At 47.2% G+C, this 16,585-nt stretch overlaps 2 protein-coding genes across 12 annotated transcripts in view; one reads left to right on the forward strand and one right to left on the reverse strand.

Annotated features, from left to right (window-relative positions):
- The window catches only part of CFAP20DC (CFAP20 domain containing), a 227,094-nt gene that overhangs the window by 176,863 nt on the left and 33,646 nt on the right, over positions 1-16,585 (reverse strand). The window contains exon 1 of one of the 9 annotated variants that reach the window (XM_075130192.1): positions 3,685-3,766. The exons of 5 other annotated variants lie outside the window; for them this stretch is intronic. The gene's annotated coding sequence lies outside the window, so the exon portion shown is untranslated. Of the gene's footprint in view, positions 1-1,598; positions 2,151-2,950; positions 3,209-3,684; positions 3,767-16,585 lie in introns of those variants that run through there. 3 more of the 9 variants (XM_075130193.1, XM_075130191.1, XM_075130196.1) reach the window with 3 other exon arrangements.
- The window catches only part of LOC142072668 (uncharacterized), a 30,971-nt gene continuing 18,094 nt past the window's right edge, over positions 3,709-16,585 (forward strand). Inside the window, exons 1-2 of one of the 3 annotated variants that reach the window (XM_075130201.1) lie at positions 6,237-6,344; positions 6,862-6,935. The gene's annotated coding sequence lies outside the window, so the exon portion shown is untranslated. Of the gene's footprint in view, positions 3,800-6,236; positions 6,345-6,861; positions 6,936-16,585 lie in introns of those variants that run through there. The other 2 variants (XM_075130199.1, XM_075130200.1) reach the window with 2 other exon arrangements.

Genomic DNA, 16,585 nt, shown 5'->3' on the forward strand with positions numbered 1-16,585 from the left:
AGTCTGTCACGGAGGTCATGGATTCCGTGACTGTCTGTGATCTCCATGATTTCTGCAGCAGGGGTTTGGATATGTGGGTGGGGACTCATACCACAATCCTGTAAACACATATGTACATGCTTAACTTGATTCATATGAGCAGTCCCATTGACTTCCATAGGGGTATTCACAAGAGTAAAGTTATGTGCATGTGTTTGGAAGATTGGGGTTCTAGAATTTCGTAAACAGTATTTGTTGAAGATATGCTACAAAGTGAATTTGTAGCTAGTACTTTTGACAGGGAAAGGACTTTAGTATAAGACTGTTAATACATATAACTCAGCATAACAGTCCTAAAGTTAATGCTGATTTATGATAGGCTGGAACACAACAGAGAAAGCAGTTAATCATAGATGAAAGGTTTTAACATCTTCTAGACAAATGAAGTCTACATACTGAATATTTAAAACGAGGTCCATCACATTGCTATATATTTTCTCAAAATACAAGTTAACATATCAGATGTATATTAATATCCTTTTTTACCCACACCAAGACTATCAATGTTTCAATATAAAAACAAAGTAAAAAATAGTCTTTACAGAAAACTGCAGGATATAACAATGAAACACCTGTTTATTTTATAAGTTAAAGCTACGAACAATTGTTTGCAATACATGTTACGTATGAGCTCAAACACCAATACCAATAATAAATGAGTCCCTTTGTCTACAAAGTACTCAAGCTTTCAGATGAGTGCTATTGTACTTTTCAGCAAATGAAACATTTTAATGAACATAGCTTGATGTCATCCATACTGTATAAGTCTAGTAAGTTTAACTCATTACATTTATAGCATCAAAGATTCCTACAAAACCTGGACTCATCGTTAACACCAGGATAAAGCACCAAAGACTAGACAGCAGAGAAGAATCCTGGCTCAGGCAACAGCATACAATAGGTTGGGTTGTCATTCCCATCACTGATATGATTTTTAGGAATCATATAAATCCTGCATTCTATAAGCATGGAGCTAGAAACTGCCAACATCCACACACCACTCCTTGTCTGTTTTCAGCATTGTACAGTGCAATACCGAATTAGAGAGGAGCCCAAAGCAAAACCCAGAGCTGAACACCAATTTGGGGGGACAGTTTTGGATCCTTATCCAAATATTATGGCTCGAGTTTATCTCATGTACATACTGGACGTATGCATTTCAATAACAGTTCTTTGTGTTCTTTGGCATGGGGGTGGCATCCCATATTTTAGTTTGTATGTTTTATTCACTTACTAGATAACTATATTTTATATTCATGCCTCCCTCCCCATAAAGGAATAGACATTTTAGACCACTTCACCACGCATTTCAACAGAGTGATGTTCTGATACACAGCAATGACATTTTAAGGCACCGCCATTGCAGTTAATTGTGACAGGCTGCCATCCTATAAAATACCCCCTTGCAATGGCAAAGCACATACGTTTCCATGGCAATACTGAAGAACAGCTGAACTACCTGTCCACCACAGCCTGGCCAGACCCAACGTCAGAGAGGGTTAATATCCCCACCACCACTGCTCATGTGGGGAAATACAGAGGGGCTCAGAGGGGCTCACCTGTGGGGACCATTGCGAGGGCACAGAGAGGACAGCACCAAGCAAGGTCTCACCTGCAGGGGGGGTTTCACCTTGGGGAGTGCATGAGCATCTCACCTGGGGCACTGTATCTGGGAGGGGAAGCATCTCACCTAAGTTTCTCACCCGGGGAGTGTATGAAGGGGATGGGGGTCTCACATGGGGGAGTGTGTGAGAGAAGCTGGGAAGAATGTCTCTTCTGAGGGAGTGTGTGACAAGGCAGGGGTTCTCACCTGAGGGAGTGTGCATGGGGGGGGCATGCACCACACCTGCGGGGGGGTTCTCACCTGGGCAGTGTGTGAAAGGGGAGAGTGCTTCACCTGCCGGGGGGTCTCATCTGCGGGCGTGTGCATGGGGGGGGGCACGCACCGCACCGTGGGGGGTTCTCACTTGGCGGGGGGGCGTGTGGTGTGTGAAAGGGGAGAGTGCATCACCTGCCGGGGGTCCGCACTGGGGGGAGTGTGTAACAGGGAAGAGTGCGTAACAGGGAAGAGTGCTTCACCTGGGGGAGTGTGCATGGAGAGGGGGCATGCACCACTCCATGAGGGGTTCTCACTTGGCGGGGGTGTGTGTGTGTGAGAGGGGACAGTGCTTCACCTGGGGGAGTGTGCGGGGGGGGTTTCTCACTTGGCGGGGGGATGTGAGAGAGAAGAGTGCTTCACCTGTGGGGGTTCTCACCTGAGGGAGCGTGTAACAGGGGAGAGTGCTTCACCTGGGGGAGTGTGCAGGGGGGGGAATGCACCGCACCGTGGGGGGGTTCTCACTTAGCGGCGGGGGAGTGAGAGAGGAGAGCGCTTCACCTGCAGGGGGTTCTCACTTGGCGGGGGGGGGGAGAGGGGAGAGCACTTCACCTGCGGGGGGTTCTCACTTGGCGGGGGGGGAGCATTTCACCTGCGGGGGGGGTTCTCACTTGGCGGGGGGGGAGCGCGTCACCTGCGGGGGGGTTCTCACTTGGCGGGGGGGGAGCATTTCACCTGCGGGGGGGGTTCTCACTTGGCGGGGGGGAGCGCGTCACCTGCGGGGGGGGGTTCTCACTTGGCGGGGGGGGAGCGCGTCACCTGCGGGGGGGGTTCTCACTTGGCGGGGGGGGGAGTGCTTCACCTGCGGGGGGGGTTCTCACTTGGCGGGGGGGGAGCGCTTCACCTGCGGGGGGGGGTTCTCACTTGGCGGGGGGGGAGCGCGTCACCTGCGGGGGGGTTCTCACTTGGCGGGGGGGGAGCGCTTCACCTGCGGGGGGGGGTTCTCACTTGGCGGGGGGGGAGCGCTTCACCTGCGGGGGGGGTTCTCACTTGGCGGGGGGAGGAGCATTTCACCTGCGGGGGGGGGGTTCTCACCGGGAGGAGTGTGCGCGGGGGGGCGGGGCCCCTCACCAGCGGGGCTCGCCTCTCACCATGGGGAATCACGTCACTCCCGGAGGAATCCGCGCCCACGGCAGAGGTTACACGCTGCGCCTGCGCCGCCCAGGGCCCGGTCTCCGCGCGGCGACGGGGGTGGGCGGAGCTTGAGGCCGCTCGTGCCCGCCCGTTTACACAGGCGGCGTGCGGCGACGAGGTGATCGCCGAGTTATCGATAGGCCCCAGCATCGTCCCCCCCCCCCCCTCCCCCAGCCAGGCGAGCCTCCGCCTCATTCCTGGCTCGCCCCGCAGGCAGCGCCCCCGCCCCGCTGCCGGGCACAGCCGAGGGCGGTGGCCCCCGCGCTCGCTGCGCGCCGCTGCGGGAAGGGCGGCGGGGAGCTGCCGAGGGTGGGGCCGCAGAGGAGGCGGGCCGGGAAAGGGGAGCCTAGCGGGGAGGCCCAGCACGGGGTGACTGCAGCCGTTGCCCCCCCCCTTTCCCGACCCCGCATTACCCCCCACCCGTGGCCGGCGCGGGCTGGCTGCGCGGGAGGGGAGAGCCTGGGGTGGGAATCCCCGGGCCGGGGGCGGACTTGGCCCTCGTGACCCGGGTGGCGGTTGGGAGCCGGCGCCCCGCAGCGGGGCCTCGTGCCCGCGTGTGGCGGGGGCCCGGCCGCACCCCCCGAACGCTGCCTGGGCCCGCGCGGGTGTCCGCGAACCGCTCGCCCGCTCCTGACCCGCGCTCCCCACGGGCTTCGCCCCGCCCGCCTGCGTTGTGCTGCGGCGAGCCGGAGAGCGACTGTCGTCGGGTCGCGGGTTTCCAGGCCCCTGGAGGCGGCGTGCAGGTGCCCGGTGTGTTTCCCCAAAGAGCGGCGGCTGGAGAGAAGGCCCCGTTACTGTAGCATCACGGGCAAACGCAGAGATTTTCCACTGCGTGCGTCCCATGAAGTGAGCTGTAGCTCGGGAAAACTTCGGCTCAGATAAATTGGTTAGTCTCTGAGGTGCCACAAGTCCTCCTTTTCTTTTTGTAAATTTGATTCCGATTTCAGTCCCACGTTCTTGTAATGGTAGTTCGTTTGATAGCTCTGTTTATTCCGAAAGGTTTATTGCCTTTTCATAGGAATATAATTTCAGTCTTTTTTTTTAAGGTATACAGGATCGTTCTTACTGAGAGGAGTATTCAGAATTCAGTAACCCATCCCTGGTTAAAAGAAAAGGAGGACTTGTGGCACCTTAGAGACTAACAAATTTATTTGAGCATGAGCTTTCCTGAGCTACAGCTCACTTCATCGGATGCTTTCAGTGGAAATGCATCTGGTGATTAAATTTAATCAATCCTGGTTGATTATTGAATTTAATTCTACCCTATTAGGAAGCTGTGGAACTTTAAGGATTATAGTATAGTCCGGGTAGGGAGAGGGGAAGAGTTAAATCAGTTATGAAACCTATCTGGCTGTCTCATGTTACCTTGGGATTTTAGAAGACATGGTGTCCTGTGCTGTATTACCACAGAATAGGTTGTATTGATCAGAGTTTGTTGGGTACTAAAGAACAGAAGAACAGCCATACTGGGTCCAACCAATGGTCCATCTAGCCCAGTATCCTGTCTTCTGACAGCCACCAGTGCCAGGTGCTTCAGAGGGAATGAACAGAACAGGCAATTATTGAATGAGCCATCGCATGTTGTTCATTCCCAGTTTCTGTCAGTCAGTGGCTAGGGATACTCAGAGCATGGGGTTGCACCCCTAACCATCTTGGCTAATAGCCATCGCTGCGACCTATCCTGCATGAACTTACCTAATTCTTTTTTGAACCTAGTTATACTTTTGGTCTTCACAACATCTCCTGGCAATGAGTTTAACTGGGTGACTGTGTGTTGTGTGAAGAAGTACTTTTTGTTTGTTTTAAACCTGCTGCCTCTTAATTTAATTGGGGGACTCTTGGTTCTTCTGTTATATGAAGGGGTAAATAACACTTCTGTACTCACTTTCTCCGTACCATTAATTATTTTATAAACCTCTCTCATATCTCCTTACAGTGGTCTTTTTTCCAGTTTGAAAAGTCCCATTCTTTTTAATCTCCCCTCATCCGGAAGCTGTTCCACACTCTTAATCATTTTTGACAGGTTTCAGAGGAACAGCCGTGTTAGTCTGTATTCGCAAAAAGAAAAGGAGTACTTGTGGCACCTTAGAGACTAACCAATTTATTTGAGCATGAGCTTTCGTGAGCTCACGAAAGCTCAAGCTCAAATAAATTGGTTAGTCTCTAAGGTGCCACAAGTACTCCTTTTCTTAATAATTTTTGTTGCCCTTTGCTGTACCTTTTCCAATTCTGATATTTTGAGAAGTTAAGGACAACCTTAATGGTAAAATTGGTACAGTTTATTAAATAACAAAAATAGTTTACAGAGTTAGGACTAAAGAGAGAAGATGTTAGCTTCCAAAGAAGGGTGAAAGAACTGTTAGGCTGATTTGGGGAGACAACAGATGGTAGTGGAACTCTGTAGTTTAAGCTAAAGTGATGTTAAATTCATTTCACACAGCTCTGTCAAAAGAGTCTGAAGCTTATGTGACAAGAAGGCAGGGCCTGAAGTTCTGAAAAATTCCACAAAAAGCTAAGACTTGGGCAGAAAAGCCTAAGGTTAATCAGATAAGTGTAGCAAGCAGCTGTGATGTGGGGAAGCAGCTATGTGCCTGTTCAGGACAAAACTGACCAATAGGCCTTTTGCCAACCGCAATGAGTGATGATTAAATGGAGACACTGGGAGAGGGAAACATTACAATTTAATTATGTATTTATTTAGATTTCTACCAGTTTGTACCAAAAAGGCACCTAACCTTTGCTCTAGGCACCTTGTGACTCACAAATTACAGTTAATCAATGTAAAAACCAGAAAGTAACCAACCATCATAAAACTTAGCCCCGGTGTAGACTAAGTAGCCTGTCATGCTTCTGAGGTGTGATTGGTAGCAATATATTTATAATGACTGCTATAGAATTTCTTATTAGTTCAATAGCCATCTTCACCTGTCTTAGACCACTGTTTTCTTTTTCTTTAACTGCTCACTTTACTGCTATATTTGAATTGTTTAAATATTGCATGGTTACTAATTCATAATGATGTATAAACATCAGGATTGGAAATTAGGCCACTATACAGTATACATTGACTAGAACGTCTAAAAAGGGTGTGTTTAGCTTTTTGTAAGTGCTTGACTAATAATTTTTTTAGGAAAAATGTGAATTTGTCTCTTACCTTCTGGTACACTTCTACTATGCTCTAAGTTCACTTCACAACCTGTTTCAATGAACACACGTTTTTCACCTTAATATATAATAGGAAACACCAACATATGGACTCCCTTTCCTGTTGGAAAGATCCCAAGCACAATATGGGGTTAGTTCTCCTGTCTTTTGAATTAAAATACAAATGTAAGCTGCATTATGTTGGGAACTGAATTGACTTAATTTAGATTATTCAGTGTGCTACAGAATATTTGATATGTGATATTAAAAACAGGCTTCTTTAAAGGCCCCCCCCCATGGATATATCATGGCTCTATAGCCATGGGAATATTACTGTAATTTTTTTCACCTACTCCTGACTCAGACTTATTTGAGAGCATCAGTTAGGCTTGGAGCAGCCTGCCCGTTAATGTATGCCAAGTGGCCTCCCCTGCTGTGTAAAGCTCCATTTCAGCTGTAATGACAATTTGTCAATTTGTTCTTTACTGCGTTGTTTTGAATTGGCCCTACCTGTGCCTTTTCAGACTGTCATCTCTTCCAGTTTGGGATTCCCTTATCTGACTGTTGCAATTTATCTCCTGTAAAAGGCTGTGTACACTTATATTGCACCATAACTAATAAATAGTAATCCTAATGACAAAGTAAGAAAGCATCTTGTCATCCTACAGGAGGTCCCAAAGCTCTGTGCTATCATTCCAGATTTACTGAGTTATAGTGGAAACTGCAAACTTCCTTTGAAGTAGTAAGTAAAGAGAAATACCATCTGTGAATGGATTGAGTTATTGTTTCTGGCTGTTAATATATTTTTTACAAAATCAAGAGTCATATCATGTCTCTTCTCATCACATAATAAAATCACAGACATGTAGGGCTGCATGAGACCACAAGAGGTCATCTAGTCCCGCTCCCTGTGCTGTGGCAGGACCAACTATACCTAGACCATCCTTGATAGGTGTTTGTGGAATTCCCATCACTGGAGGTTTAGACAACCTACCTTGGAAACATTTTCCAGTGCATAACTATCCTTCTAGTTTTTCAAATATCTAACCTAAATCTCCCTTGCTGCAGATTAAGCCTATTATTTCTTGTCCTACCTTCAGTGGGCATGGAGCACAATTGATCACAGTCTTCTTTTGAAGAGCCCTTAATATATGTGAAGACTTATCAGATCCTCCCTTAGTCTTCTTTTCTCAAAAGTAAACACACCCAGTCTTTTTTTTAACCTTTCCTCATAGGTGTGGTTTTCTAATCTTTTTTTAGAGTAACAGCCGTGTTTGTCTGTATTCGCAAAAAGAAAAGGAGTACTTGTGGCACCTTAGAGACGAACCAATTTATTTGAGCATGAGCTTTCGTGAGCTACAGCTCACTTCATCGGATGCATACCGTGGAAACTGTGGAATCTTTTTTTATCATTTTTGTTGCTCTCCTCTAAGGTCTCTCCAGTTTGTCCTCATTTTTCTTAAAGTGTGGGCCCAGAGCTGAACATAATAGTCTATCTAAGGCGGTGGTTGCCAACCCGTCGATCCTGGAGCCTCTGCCAGTCGAGAGTGATCGGGCAGCTAAAAGTCCAGCAGGGCTCAGGCAGGCAGGCTGCGTGCCTGCCTGCCATGGCCTCATGCCACTCCCAGAAGTGGCTGGCTGCTGGCACATCTCTGCAGCCCCTGGCGTGGGGAGGGGAGAGGCAGCTCCGCACCCTGCCCCCAGCACAGTTTGGATTGGAGTGGTGTGGATTGCACTCTCAGCAAATTTACAGATGATACTAAACTAGGAGGAGTGGTAGATACGCTGGAGGGCAGGGATAGGATACAGAGGGACCTAGACAAATTGGAGGATTGGGCCAAAAGAAATCTGATGAGGTTCAACAAGGATAAGTGCAGGGTCCTGCACTTAGGACGGAAGAACCCAATGCACCGCTACAGACTAGGGACCGAATGGCTAGGCAGCAGTTCTGTGGAAAAGGACCTAGGGGTGACAGTGGACGAGAAGCTGGATATGAGTCAACAGTGTGCCCTTGTTGCCAAGAAGGCCAATGGCATTTTGGGATGTATAAGTAGGGGCATAGCGAGCAGATCGAGGGACGTGATCGTTCCCCTCTATTCAACATTGGTGAGGCCTCATCGGGAGTACTGTGTCCAGTTTTGGGCCCCACACTACAAGAAGGATGTGGATAAATTGGAGAGAGTCCAGCGAAGGGCAACAAAAATGATTAGGGGTCTGGAACACATGACTTATGAGGAGAGGCTGAGGGAACTGGGATTGTTTAGTCTGCAGAAGAGAAGAATGGGGGGGAGGGATTTGATAGCTGCTTTCAACTACCTGAAAGGGGGTTCCAGAGAGGATGGTTCTAGACTATTCTTAGTGGTAGAAGAGGACAGGACAAGGAGTAATAGTCTCAAGTTGCAGTGGGGGAGGTGTAGGTTGGATATTAGGAAAAACTTTTTCACTAGGAGGGTGGTGAAACACTGGAATGCGTTACCTAGGGAGGTGGTGGAATCTCCTTCCTTATAAGTTTTTAAGGTCAGGCTTGAGAAAGCCCTGGCTGGGATGATTTAATTGGGGATTGGTCCTGCTTTGAGCAGGGGGTTGGACTAGATGACCTCCTGAGGTCCCTTCCAACCCTGATATTCTATGATTCCTGTGTCTTACATGTGACACTGTTAATACACCCCAGAATATTAATCTTTTTTACAACTGCATTACATTGTTGACTCTCATTCAGTGTGATCTGCTATAACTTCACATCCTTTTCGCAACAATACTGCCTAGTTAGTTATTCCCCATTTTCTATTGTGCATTTGACTTTTTTGTTCCTTAGTGTAGTACATTGCACTTGTCTCTGTTGAATTTAATCACATTGTTTTCAGACCAGTTCTTCAATTTGTCATGATTATTTTGGATTCTAATCCTACCTTCTAAAGTGCTTGCAACGCCTCCCAGCTTGGTGTGACCCACAAATTTTATAAGCATACTCTCCATCCCACACTCCAAGTCATTAATATTGAATAGTACTGGATACAAGACTGACCTCTGTGGAACTCCACTACATGCCTCCCCCCCCCCAGTTTGATAGTGAACCATTGATGATTATTCTGAGTACAGTCCTTTAACCACTTTTGCATCCACCTTATAGTAATTTCATCTACACCACATTTCCCTAGTGTGCTTATGAAAGTGTCATGTGGAACTATGTCAAAAGCCTTTCTAAAAAAAAAATCAAGATAAATCACGTCTACGGCCCTCCTATCTGGTGGGCCAGTAACCCTGTCAAAAAGGGAAATTAGGTTTGTTTGGTAAGATTTGTTCTTTACAAATCCATATAGGCTATTGTTTATCACCCGTTTATCCTATAGGTGGTTTCAAATTAATTAATAATTTGTTCCAGTATCTTTCCAGGTATGGAAGTTAGGCTGACTGGTCTATAATTCTCTGGGTCCTCTTTGTTCCCCTTTTTAAAGATAAGTACTGTTTGACTTTCTTGAGTCCTCTGGGACCTCACCTATCCTCCATGAGTTCATAGAATCCTAGAATATCAGGGCGGGAAGGGACCTCAGGAGGTCATCTAGTCCAACCCACTGCTCAAAGCAGGACCAATCTCCAACTAAATCATTCCATCCAGGACTTTGTCAAGCCTGATCTTGAAAACCTCAGAGGAAGGAGATTCCACCACCTCCCTAGGTAACGCATTCCAGATTTTCACCACCCTCCTAGTGAAAAAGTTTTTCCTAATATCCAACCTAAACCTGCCCCATTGCAACTTGAGACCATTACTCCTTGTTCTCTTATCTGCTGCCACTGAGAACAGTCGAGATCCATCCTTTTTGGAACCTCCTTTCAGGTAGTTGAAAGCAGCTATCAAATCCCCCCTCATTCTTCTCTTCTGCAGACTAAACATTCACAGTTCCCTCAGCCTCTCCTCATAAGTCATGTGTTCCAGTCCCCTAATCATTTTTGTTGTCCTCCGCTGGACTCTTTCCAATTTTTCCACATCCTTCTTGGAGTGTGGGGCCCAAAACTGGACACAGTACTCCAGATGAGGCATCACCAATGTCAAATAGAGGGGAACGATCACGTCCCTCGCTCTGCTGGCAATGCCCCTACTTATACATCCCAAAATGCCATTGGCCTTCTTGGCAACAAGGGCACACTGTTGACTCATATCCAGCTTCTCGTCCACTGTAACCCTTAGGTCCTTTTCTGCAGAACTGCTGCCTAGCCATTCGGTCCCTAGTCTGTAACGGTGCATGGGATTCTTCCGTTATAAGTGCAGGACTCTGCACTTGTCCTTGTTGAACCTCATCCGATTTCTTTTGGCCCAATCATCTAATTCGTCTAGGTCCCCCTGTATCCTATCCCTACCCTCCCAGTTTAGTGTCACCTGCAAACTTGCTGAGGGTGCAATCCACACCATCTGCCAGATCACTAATGAAGATAATGAATAAAACCGGCCCCAGGACCGACCCTTGGGGCATCCACTTGATACCGGCTGCCAACTAGACATGGAGCCATTGATCACTACCCGTTGAGCCCGACAATCTAGCCAGCTTTCTATCCACCTTATAGTCCATTCATCCAGCCCATACTTCTTTAACTTGCTGGCAAGAATACTGTGAGAGACCATGTCAAAAGCTTTGCTAAAGTCAAGGAATAACACGTCCACTGCTTTCCCCTCATCCACAGAGCCAGTCATCTCGTCATAGAAGGCAATTAGATTAGTCAGGCATGACTTGCCCTTGGTGAATCCTTGCTGACTGTTCCTGATCACTTTCGTCTCCTCTAAGTGCTTCAGAATTGTTTTCTTGAGGACCTGCTCCAGGATTTTTCCAGGGACTGAGGTGAGGCTGACTGGCCTGTAGTTCCCAGGATCCTCCTCCTTCCCTTTTTTAAAGATGGGCACTACATTAGCCTTTTTCCAGTCGTCTGGGACCTCCCCCGATCGCCATGAGTTTTCAAAGATAATGGCCAATGGCTCTGCAGTCACATCTGCCATCTCCTTTAGCACTCTCGGATGCAGCGCATCCGGCCCCGTGGACTTGTGTTTGTCCAGCTTTTCTATATAGTCCCGAACCACTTCTTTCTCCACAGAGGGCTGGTCACCTCCTCCCCGTGCTGTGCTGCCCAGTGCAGTAGTCTGGGAGCTGACCTTGTTCATGAAGGCAGAGGCAAAAAAAGCATTGAGTACATTAGCTTTTTCCACATCTTCTGTTACTAGGTTGCCTCCCTCATTCAGTAAGGGGCCCACACTTTCCTTGACTTCCTTCTTGTTGCTAACATACCTGAAGAAACCCTTCTTGTTACTCTTAACATCTCTTGCTAGCTGCAACTCCAGGTGTGATTTGGCCTTCCTGATTTCACTCTTGCATTCCTGAGCAATATTTTTATACTCTTCCCTGGTCATTTGTCCAATCTTCCACTTCTTTTAAGCTTCTTTTTTGTGTTTAAGATCAGAAAGGATTTCACTGTGAAGCCAAGCTGGTCGCCTACCATATTTACTATTCTTTCTACACATTGGGATGGTTTGTCCCTGTAACCTCAATAAGGATTCTTTAAAATACAGCCAGCTCTCCTGGACTCCTTTCCCCCTCATGTTATTCTCCCAGGGGATCCTGCCCATCAGTTCCCTGAGGGAGTCAAAGTCTGCTTTTGTGAAGTCCAGGGTCTGTATTCTGCTGTTCTCCTTTCTTCCTTGTGTCAGGATCCTGAACTCGACCATCTCATGGTTACTGCCTCCCAGGTTCCCATCCACTTTTGCTTCCTCTACTAATTCTTCCCGGTTTGTGAGCAGCAGGTCAAGAAGAGCTCTGCCCCTAGTTGCTCACAGTTTTTTAAAATCTACTTTTTTGAAGTCCATTGCTTCTCTCCTTCCATTCCTTAGAACAGGGGTGGGCAAGCTTTTTGGGAGGGCCACATCTGAGTATGGAAATTGTATGGCGGGCCATGAATGCTCACAAAATTGGGGGCTGGGGATGCGGGCTCTGGGGTGGGGCTGGGGATGAGGGGTTGGGAGTGCAGGAGGGTGCTCCTGGCTGGGACCGAGGGGTTCAGAGGGCAGGAGGGGGATCAGGGATGGGGCATGGAAGAGGGTCAGGGGGCAGGCTCTGGGCAGCGCTTACCTCAAGCTGCTCCCAGAAACAGTGGCATGTCCCCCCTCTTGGCTCCTACATGGAGGTGCGGCCAGGCGGCTCTGCGCGCTGTCTTGTCCGAAGGCGCCGCGCCTGCAGCTCCCATTGGCTGCAGTTCCACTTCTTGGGCAGCACTTGGGGAAGGGGCAGTGTGCAGAGCCCCCTGGCTGCTTCTATGTGTAGGAGCCAGAGAGAGGACATGCCGCTGCTTCTGGGAGCAATGTGGAGCGGGACAAGCCCCGGACCCCGCTTCCTGGCAGGAGCTCAAGGGTTGAATTAAAATGTCTGGATGGACAGATGTGGCTCCTGGGCCATAGTTTGCCCACCCCTGCCTTAGAATCATGGAATATGTCCTTTCATGCAAATTGCTTTCACTACCAATTTTCCTGCAACGCAGAATCAGAATTAAAATGGCTGTGCCACGGTTACTTCCTCCACCTTCTGAAACAAAAAGTTGGCCCCAATACATTTCAAGCATTTATTGGACACGTGTTTTGCCTTATTACTTTACCAAGTAATACAGTAAAGACAGTAAAAAAGTCCCCAGTTACTACCAGGTCTTGTGTTTTGGATATTTCTGTTGTTTTAGAAATGCCTTCTCCATCTCCTGATTTGGTGGTCTGTAGCAGAGCCTTAACATGACATTACCCTCATTTCCCCTCATTTCTTTTTATCTTTGTCCAGAGACTTTCATCTGATCTGCCTTTCACCTTCTCCTGGACCTCAGAACAAGTGTATAGATATATTCTTGATGTATAATGCAAAACTTCCCTCCTTTTTGTCTCTGCCTGTCCTTCCTGAACAAGCTGTATTCTCATACCGGTGTTCCAGTCATTAGATTTATCCCACCAAGTCTCTGTAGTGCCCACTAAGTCATAGTTTAGGTTATTTACTTATACTTCCAGTTCTTCTTGTTTATTTCCTATACTCCTTGCACTGTGTAAAGACATCTAACATGCTCAGCAGATTCCAGATTCCCCCAGTCTTATCCCTCTTCTTGTTCCTATGGCACTCTTGTAATTTCCAACCCTTTCCTCCGCCCCCCAACACACGTAGTCCTCAGGTAAGGTCACCTTTTTTATACCTGCTAGTGGGCTTTTGTCATCTGCCGCCTTTGAACCTAATCTAGATTGCTAGGTCTGTGTGCAAAGATGCTCTTCCTCTTCTTGGTCAGATTGACCACGTCTCTTCCCAGTTGTCCTCAGAAAAGCATCCAATGATCAAGGAAGTCTGCACCCTCCTGTTGACATCTGCGTAGCCATGCATTCATCTCCGGGATGTGTGTATCCCTCCTGGCCCCTTATCTTTAACCAGGAGGATGGATGAGAACACCTGCATCCCTAACCCCTTCATCTTTGCTCCTGGAGCCCTGTAATCACAGGTGATCTGCTTAGGGTCAGACCGGCAGTATCATTAGTGTCTACATAGATGAGCAGCATGGGGTAGTAGTCAAAGGGGCCCATGAATCTCAGCAACGTTTCCATAATGTCTCGAGTGCTGGCTCCAGGCAGGCAACATGCCTCGAAAAAATCCTGGTATCTGTGAAATTAATATCTCAGTTGACTTCCTTGACTGGTGTCAGAGTAACAGCCGTGTTAGTCTGTATACGCAAAAAGAAAAGGAGTACTTGTGGCACCTTAGAGACTAACCAATTTATTTGAGCATGAGCTTTCGTGAGCTACAGCTCACTTCATCAGATGCATACCGTGGAAACATCCCTGACTGGTGTGTATCCTAGTAACCAAAAACTAATCCTCAATTATTATGCTATGTACAGGTAAGCTATATTACACACACATAGCTATATTAAAAGAAAATTATTAAGGATTTTGTTCAATATCTTCATTAATGATCTGGAGGATGGTGTGGATTGCACCCTCAGCAAGTTTGCAGATGACACTAAACTGGGAGGAGAGGTAGATACTCTGGAGGGTAGGGATAGGATACAGAGGGCCCTAGACAAATTGGAGGATTGGGCCAAAAGAAATCTGATGAGGTTCAACAAGGATAAGTGCAGGGTCCTGCACTTAGGACGGAAGAATCCCAAGCACCGTAACAGAGTAGGGACCGAAAGGCTAGGCAGCAGTTCTGCAGAAAAGGACCTAAGGGTGACAGTGGACGAGAAGCTGGATATGAGTCAACAGTGTGCCCTTGTTGCCAAGAAGGCCAATGGCATTTTGGGATGTATAAGTACGGGCATAGCCAGCAGATCGAGGGACATGATCGTTCCCCTCTATTCGACACTGGTGATGCCTCATCTGGAGTACTGTGTCCAGTTTTGGGCCCCACACTCCAAGAAGGATGTGGAAAAATTGGAAAGAGTCCAGCGGAGGGCAACAAAAATGATTAGGGGACTGGAACATATGACTTATGAGGAGAGGCTGAGGGAACTGGGATTGTTTAGTCTGCGGAAGAGAAGAATGAGGGGGGGGATTTGATAGCTGCTTTCAACTACCTGAAAGGGGGTTCCAAAGAGGATGGATCTAGACTGTTCTCAGTGGTAGCAGATGACAGAACGAGGAGTAATAGTCTCAAGTTGCAGCGGGGTAGGTTTAGGTTGGATATTAGGAAAAACTTTTTCACTAGGAGGGTGGTGAAACACTGGAATGCGTTACCTAGGGAGGTGGTGGAATCTCCTTCCTTATAAGTTTTTAAGGTCAGGCTTGAGAAAGCCCTGGCTGGGATGATTTAGTTGGGGATTGGTCCTGCTTTGAGCAGGGGGTTGGACTAGATGACTTCCTGAGGTCCCTTCCATCCCTGATATTCTATGATGCAAAGTCAAACACTCAAAAGTTAGGAAATGCCATAATCAGGATTGTCTGCAACCTTTATAATAGGCATCCCTATACTATGTCTCCTGAAATGTTTCTTCTGGTAGAACTCCGAATTTGATTAAAAGAATTCTAGGACAAAGATAGAGCTTTGAATTGTGGAAAGAAGTGACATCTTGAGGAGACAAATGGCAGAAGAAAGTAACGTCCAGAGACTTAATCACATGGAGTATGTAAATATTATTTCAGATATGAATCCTGATTTTCAGTTTAGAGTAGAATTGCACATATTTTAGTACTGCAGCCATCACAGATAAATAGCAACACATTTAATTTTGTCTTATTTTTTACTTGTAACATGCTCTCAGATTAAAAATACTGTAAATAGATAAAATGGTGGAATTCATTGCTGCATTTTCCTTATCTGCTCTCCCTGAGCTTTCAGACCAACAACATTTTCCAGTTGCTGGAAATGGATATATTGTCCTTCCCTATTAGTTTAAGATAATGACACTTTTCTTTCTAAGGGTCCCATTCTCCCCTTTAAGTAGAGGGGAGCTAAAATCAAGATTTGGTTGAGGAGGCATGGAAAAGGGGAGGGAATCCACTGCAGACCTATATCTATATAACTAGGTCACTCAAGGTGTGAAAAATCCACACCCATAAGCAACACAGTTAGACTGACCATAACCCACTTCTAGGCAGCACTGCGTTGATGGGAGAGCTTCTCTCATCAACATAACTACCGCCTCTCAGGGAGGTGGATTAACGACGTCAATGGGAGAAGCTCTTTTGTCGGTGTAGGCACTTCGTCGCCTAAGCACTACAGCTGCATGGGTGCAGCTGTGCTGATGCAGCATTTTAAGTGTACACCTGATCTAAGTCTGCAGAATTTCTCCCCTTCTCAGTAAACCCCACAGAAACCCTGTGGAATTTACAGATTTGTGGAGGGAGTGTGGCTAGGTCACTTTCCAGAGTATGCTCCCACTTCCCCAAACCACAAGGGAAACTAGCAAATTTAGTGCAGATCTGATTTTGGTCAGCTGTGATTCTATACCTGATTCTATGCTGTGGAATCACACTTTTGCTTAGAGAGGGTTCTGAGAACTAGGGTCAAGGGAGTTGCTCAAGAAGGGATAGAGGAACAAGGAGCACGTCCGCCCCTCCCCCGGCACTCTAGTGCATTGGCCAAGCAATGTTGTATTTTCCTGAGCATGAGAATTTAGCACCCAAAGTGGAACTAGCCCCTTGGAAGTGAGCAGGAAAGGATAGTGAGGGAGCAGGTCCATGTCTCTGTTTCCTCTCCGCAGTGGTCAACAAACTTGTCCAGGTGCAGAGAAGAATACGTGCTGCAACTTGCAGTTGAGTGAAACAAAGATAATGTGCTCTACTCCAGGAGGTATTGGGCACAAAATATCTTTGTAATCCTCCAATGTGGAGCACAGTCCTAAAAATTGTAATTGAGATCTGCGTATTGTCAGACTTTACTGGGGTCCACCCAC

The sequence above is a fragment of the Caretta caretta genome, chromosome 7, assembly GCF_965140235.1.
Source record: "Caretta caretta isolate rCarCar2 chromosome 7, rCarCar1.hap1, whole genome shotgun sequence".
Taxonomy (NCBI): domain Eukaryota; kingdom Metazoa; phylum Chordata; order Testudines; family Cheloniidae; genus Caretta; species Caretta caretta.